The sequence below is a fragment of the Protobothrops mucrosquamatus genome, unplaced genomic scaffold (genome assembly GCF_001527695.2).
Source record: "Protobothrops mucrosquamatus isolate PMUCROS unplaced genomic scaffold, P.Mucros_1.0 scaffold394, whole genome shotgun sequence".
Lineage (NCBI taxonomy): Eukaryota > Metazoa > Chordata > Lepidosauria > Squamata > Viperidae > Protobothrops > Protobothrops mucrosquamatus.
This window is the reverse complement of record NW_015386725.1, coordinates 811,069-817,772: the sequence shown is the minus strand read 5'-3', so window position 1 is coordinate 817,772 and position 6,704 is coordinate 811,069. Positions and strand designations below refer to the sequence as shown.

Here is a 6,704-nt window from a genome sequence, read left to right as displayed (position 1 = left end):
AAGGGAGGTAGGAGAGAGGGAGGAAGGAGGAGAGGTTGTAGGATTGGGAGGAGGAAGGTGTGGTAAGTGAAGAGGGGGGTGCAGGGGGGGACACCGGGCACTTCCGTGAATGTATTGAATAGTGTTAATTTCTTGGTTGATATTGTAATTAAAGGCATCATATTTATGTTATTGTTTTCAATTGAAAAATCAATAAAAATTTTAGGGGAAAAAAAAAGATTTTCCTGCTCCCCATACTATTTAACTAGATTTGTTTATTTAACAAATATATTTAACCACTCGTTCTAAACAAGGAATTCTGGTAGACAAGCAAAAATAAAACATAAGCTACACAACTTCAACACAAACTAATCATTTCAAAAGAAATTGAACCAAGGAACCTAAAAATTACATTGATGTATCAAATCACACTCACACTAGAGATCCATCAATATCCTGGGCCCACTGCCAGGGGAAAGAGCCAGATTTTCAATCTTCTGAAAAGCTAATAGGAACAGGATTGTCTAAATCTAGGGTGGGGGAATGGGAAGGAGGCTGTTCCACAGGATAGGCCCCAAGGGAGAGAAGACCCATTTCCTGGAATCCACCCGGTGACAATTCTTCATCATTGGGAATCCGAGCATGCCCACTCTACCATATCTAGAGGAATGGGCAGAAATCACTGGGAATAGGAAGTCTCATAAGTAAATTGGTTCAATGTCATATAGAGCTTTAAAAGTGACAACCAAGATCCCCCTCTTTAAGACATAACTACCTGTGATTAGTCTTCTCAATACTATTGTGTTTCCCTGAAAATAAGACCTGGTCTTTTTTTTTTTGCCTCCAAAAGAGGCACCAGGTCTTATTTGGGGGGGGGGGTCTTTTCCACAGTCTCACCTCATGGCGGCAGCACTGACAGCTCCGCCCAGCTGGCCCATTTCTTCTGTGGATGAAGGAAATGCCTCTGCAGTTGAGAATGGAGCTCCGGCCTGCATTTCGCCGAGGCCTTCCAGAAAGGCATCTGTAGCCGAGAACCAAGCTACGGATTGAATCTGTAGCTCAGTTTTCGGCTGCAAAGGCCTTTCCAGAAGGCCTTTGATGGTGAAATGCAGGCCGGGGGGTGCCGAAGAAGTGGGTCAGTGAGCTGAGGCAGGTGCCGATTGATGCGAGGCCTGGCTGCAACAGTAAGCGGGTGCAGGGCGCATGGGGCAGCTCCACTCCCCCACCCTACCCTAGATTGATTTTTAGGCATGCACCTTGCCCCCAAACTAGGGCTTATTTTGGGGGTAGGGCTTATATTAGGCCCACTCCCAAAAATCAAGATAGACGTAGGTCTTACTTTTGGGAAAAGACAGTAGCAGTTTTCTCCACTACTCCACCTGCATCAACAACTACTTTTTTCACCTTTCTTCACATCATAAATGAAATTAGAATTCTTGACTTTATATTTTCTATTGCATTTGTGAAATTACACATAATGTACTTTGTCCTCCTGCAGCCATCTTCAGTTTCTGAGAAATTTCTCTCTATGGTTAGATCACTGAACAAGGCAAAATAGGGAATTGCTAGGTGGAGGAAAAGATATGGAATGGGATCTTTCCACAGTTAATGTATTATCAGTTTTTTAAAATTTCAATGTCAAACACTGAAAGAGGTCAACAACAAATCTTAATGCCATATAACCTAAACTAAACCATCCCCATTAGATAAGTTTTTGCCCTTACTTGAACATATGCACGCAAAAGAGAGTTCACCATTTCTCTAGATAACGAACTCCACAGTACATTTGTTCATGGTATAATAACTCTTTAGAAGACTTTTCTTCATAATTCCTACAAACAAGTCCTTGGATTAAATAAAATCACGAAGTAGTATAATCACTTGTGCTCTGGACCAGGGATTATTACTCATTTTAATAAAATGAAAAATTCCTGACTCTCCCCAAAATCTAAAATTAAAAAGACCCTGAAACACGGGAAACCTCACCCGGCCCGGACACGGAAAGGATTGACAGATCGATAGCTCTTTCTCGATTCTGTGGGTGGTGGTGCATGGCCGTTCTTAGTTGGTGGAGCGATTTGTCTGGTTAATTCCGATAACGAACGAGACTCTGGCATGCTAACTAGTTATGCGACCCCCGAGCTTAAAGATTATAGACCTATCTCCTTGTTGAATGTGGATTACAAAATTTTTGCAAAAATTTTGGCTAATAGATTGATGCAGATATTGCAACATTATATACACGATGATCAAACTGGTTTTATATCTGGGAGGTACATGAAGAATAATATCAGGCAAATTGTAAATCTACTGGAATATTTGGACAAGAATAATCAAATACCTTCGGTCTTTATCTTTCTTGATGCGGAGAAGGCTTTTGACAAATTGGAATGGCAGTTTTTAAATAAATTGCTGGATTATATGAACTTTGGAGACCAATTTAAAACAGCTATAAAGGCGATATATCAAAAACAGACTGCTCAGATAATTATATAAATGGAGATTTGACAGAGCCTATAGATATACAAAAAGGTACTAGACAAGGTTGTCCACTCTCTCCTTTACTATTTGTACTGTCATTAGAAATTCTACTATCCAGAATTAGAGATTCTGCAATTATTAAAGGCTTAAGAATTTCTGCTAAAGAATATAAACTTAAAGCTTTTGCGGATGATTTAGTTTTTACATTGTCTCAACCAATTGAGTCACTGGAAACTTTGTTGCAAGTGCTGCATCAATATGGCAAGGTGGCTGGATTTAGAACTAATGTTCAAAAGACTAAAATTCTTACAAAGAATATGACTGCTAAAGACAAAANGGGGAGAATTGAGAGAGAGAGAGACAAACACACACACACACACAAAGAGGAGAGGGGAACTGCTGGGGCCGGCCCGTATTGAAGAATATGGCCGAATTTACCCGGGCTGGCCGTATATCGGCGTATAACACGCACACATCATTTGCCCCCTATTTTCAGGGGGGAAAAGTGCGTGTTATACGCCGATAAATACGGTAAACAGAAATGCATTTTGACTGATTTTTTCTCAAGATTATATAATATACATATAATATTATATAAATGGAAAATACACATCATAAAATATTTGCCTTTAATATTTCTGTAAAATTATTAACAGGAACAAATATTTCAACCTGATACTTTTAACAAGGAAAAACAAAAACAAAAAAGCATTTTACTGGGCAGGCTTATTCTAGAGTATACTAATGTACAACATTCTTCCTAAGTCTACAATAAGCAACCATCTTAATATTAATGAGCAACAAGAAATCTTACTTCCTTAAAAAAATTAATTGAACCAAGTTAACTATAACTCAGATTCAACTGCCCAACATTGCTTAGAATTCTAGTATTATACAATAATGTTGTCTAGTATGTCTTCCAGAATCCAATGATCAGAGATGATCAAATTAGCATATCATTTGGGTCTTTTCAAATCAAGAACTGTTTTAAGAATTACTACCATATTAATTCAATTAGAGGACATAATAAGGCAGCAAAGATGTCACTTTTTATGGTATTTAATATAAAAGAACCACTTGAAGATCAAAGCCCAAGGCATACAGTGCTTCACAGAAGTTTGTATGTCCTCTAAAAGGAGCTTACTGAGATAAATGATTGTGGAAGTGGTTCAAATATAAAATATTCAATGAATATAGCATTTACCACAAATTCTAAATTAGTCTTCCTTTATAGAAAAGATATATTTTTTTAAAAAAATCTTGTAATATCCAGTATGAGACTATTCAGGTTGTGCATCTTCTAATCAAGGATACTAGTTTTATATAGGCATCAAGTTTCCTCATAAAATAATTTCTGTGCAAATTGATTTCATTAGATATACTAGAATCTAGTATTTATTTTATTTATTTATCAAATTTTTAAAACTGTCCATTTGCATCATAGAGGGACTCTGGGAGGTATACAAGTAAAAAATGTTAAAACATAAAAACATTATACGAAATTTATAATTTAAAAGGACAAGGATGAATTAAAATTAATATTAAAATTAATGAAAAGGCAGGGGTAGGGCTTTCAGGGCACCAACCAGCGCATGGCTGTGTACTCTTCTGTGAGCCTGAAGCAAGGCCGCAGAACCATGTTTTTACACCTTTCTGAAAGTATACTAGTAGGCCTTGAATTAGGACCACAATCTCAGTTATTGAGCAAAATGATCATTAAGCGAGACAATGAAAATCTTGATTGTCCTAGTTGCAGTCATTAAAGTGATTGTGCAGATCATTAAGCAGATATAATCCAGGTTAAAAAAAAAATGTGAGAATGCCTCAGGGCAGTAGAAGAGCCCCTGAGAGGCCTGGTACAGGTTGCATACAAGCTGGAGGGATGCTGCAGTGGGAAGCAAATCTGCTGCAGCCAGGGAGACCAGGGCCTATTCCTCATCGCACCAGGCCCATAAATCCCATGATAATGGAATATGTTTGCATGGGGCTCCCAAAGTCATGTTAGGCTTCAGGAAACCTCTAAAGAATGAAACCTATTAGCTCAGGGCTTCTGAAGTTGCAAAGGGTTTCTGGAAGCTTCCAAAGTTGCATATGAATAGGCTTTGGGAAAGAAGGCCTGGTGTGATCTGGAGGTGTCAGAGATCTAGAGCACTAAGTGGCAAGAGTAATTGTGTCATTCTCCAAGGCTCATGTGACTTGGAGAATGCAGCCAGGCCTGGGGCAGTTCCAGTTTAGTCAATCTGCTAAAGCTTCAGGACTTTACCTCAGGTCCAGACTTGCACTGCTGAGTGCATTGGGCAGGAGACAGACAAGAGGGATAGTTGCAGCACCCCCACAGTTTTAAGGGTATTGCTTTTTATCACATGTCTACAGGAGCACTGCAATGGCCATAACTTAGGGCCCATATCACTAACAGTCATTAAGGAAGAATTATCTGTATTGTAAAATTGACCTGGCTATCAGTTCATTCTTCTTCAGTTGGAGACATGAAATTTGTAATATTTTTCTGCATAATACACAATTTTGTTTGAAAACCCCTTTTGCAAATCCAGTTTTTGCAAAGAAATATTTGCTAATCACTACCAGCAATATAATAGAGGGGAACCTTTTTTTCCAGATGTCAATGCAATTGACTTTGCACGTAGCATACTAAATTTGTGCTGTGGTTTATGTCACTCATATTGTTATGATATCATTACAGAAATGATATAAATTAGGGTAAATTATATAAATCCCCATGATGTGATTTAATGGACATTCCAAAATGACCAACTTTTTTCCCAATTAGTCCATTAACACAAATAAAAAATGTTCTAATAACAACCTAGTAAATACACAATTTAATACATTGATTATGGGCCATCAAATTGTTTCTGACTCTGGCCACTAGGTAGATTTTCTTCATAACAATCTGCCCCTAACCTGGTCTTTTGGGTCTTCCAACAGTGAACTCATTGCTACTATAACAGAGTCCATCCACCTTGCTGCTGGTCATCTCTTCCTCTCTATCCTTCCATCTTTCTCAGCATCAGAGGGTTTCCCAAAGAAATTATGTATTTGCACAATGTGGCCAGACTAGGGTAATTTGAGCCTATCTAGTCTTTTGTGTCTTGAGAGAGAACTGTTATTAGTTTGATGGTCCTTTTATTTCTTGGCTGTCCATGGTATTCTCAGGAGCCTTCTCCAGCATCAAAGCTCAAAAGTGTGAGTACACTTCCTATCATGTTTCTTCAAATTCCAACTTTTGTTTCTTCCATAGATAATCCCAGTAAATACCGTGACTTGCATGATTCTTTGTAGATACAGAAACATCAAAACATTTTAATATCTTATCCAATACTTTTTTGTTCTACCAAGTATTAATCTGCATTTCCTGACTGCTTGTTTCTATACTTTTGATGGTTGATCTTAAAAGGCTATCCACCATTTCAATATCTTCACTATAAATTCTAAGGTTGGTTGTTCTACCTGTCATTAGTTTGGAGTTTGTATTTAATTTTAGTCCCATTTTTTTCACTGTGCTCCTTGACCTTTATTACTGGAGCTCATATATCCTTTGCAATTTTAGCGATCACCATGTTGTCATCAGCATAAAACAAATTATTGATGTTTCTTCCTCCAGTTTTTAAATCATGGTCATATTCTTCCAATCCAGCTGCCGTTAAAATTTATTTGGCATATATATTGAATAAATAAGGGGAAAGCAAAGCCTTGTCATGCACAGTTGCCATCCTGGAGCCATTTGTTTCACCATATTCTGTCTATACAATGACTTTCTGACCTATGTATAAGTTTCTCATGAGGGCAATAGCGTGTCTTAGGATTCCTATTCTTCTGGCCACATTCCAGAGCTTGACGTGATTAACACAAACAGAAGACTTTCTATAATCAAAAAAGCATACAATGGCTTCTTTTTTATATTCTTTGGTTTTCTCAGTTATCCACCATGCATCAGCAATAATGTCTCAAGCTCCTTGGCCTTTTCTAAAGCAGCTTGAACATCTGGCATCTCTTTTTCTTTTGGGTAATCCTAAGCACTGTTTTTCTAGCATATAAAATTAAGGGTATTGTATGAGAATTTGCAGTGTTATGTCTCCTTTTTTGGTATTACCATAAAACCACAGGTACTGCAAATTATAAAGAATCAACCTAAATATTCTAAATGTTATCATTTGAAAATCATAAGAATAAAAATACTTGCATGTTGTCCCGCATACAGGTTTTTCCTTCCCTTCCAACAGATC

At 37.7% G+C, this 6,704-nt stretch overlaps 1 protein-coding gene across 1 annotated transcript in view; it reads right to left on the bottom strand.

The window, feature by feature from the left end:
• Window positions 1-6,704, bottom strand: part of CAPRIN1 (cell cycle associated protein 1) — a 45,720-nt gene that overhangs the window by 22,419 nt on the left and 16,597 nt on the right. The gene's annotated exons all lie outside the window — the stretch shown is intronic.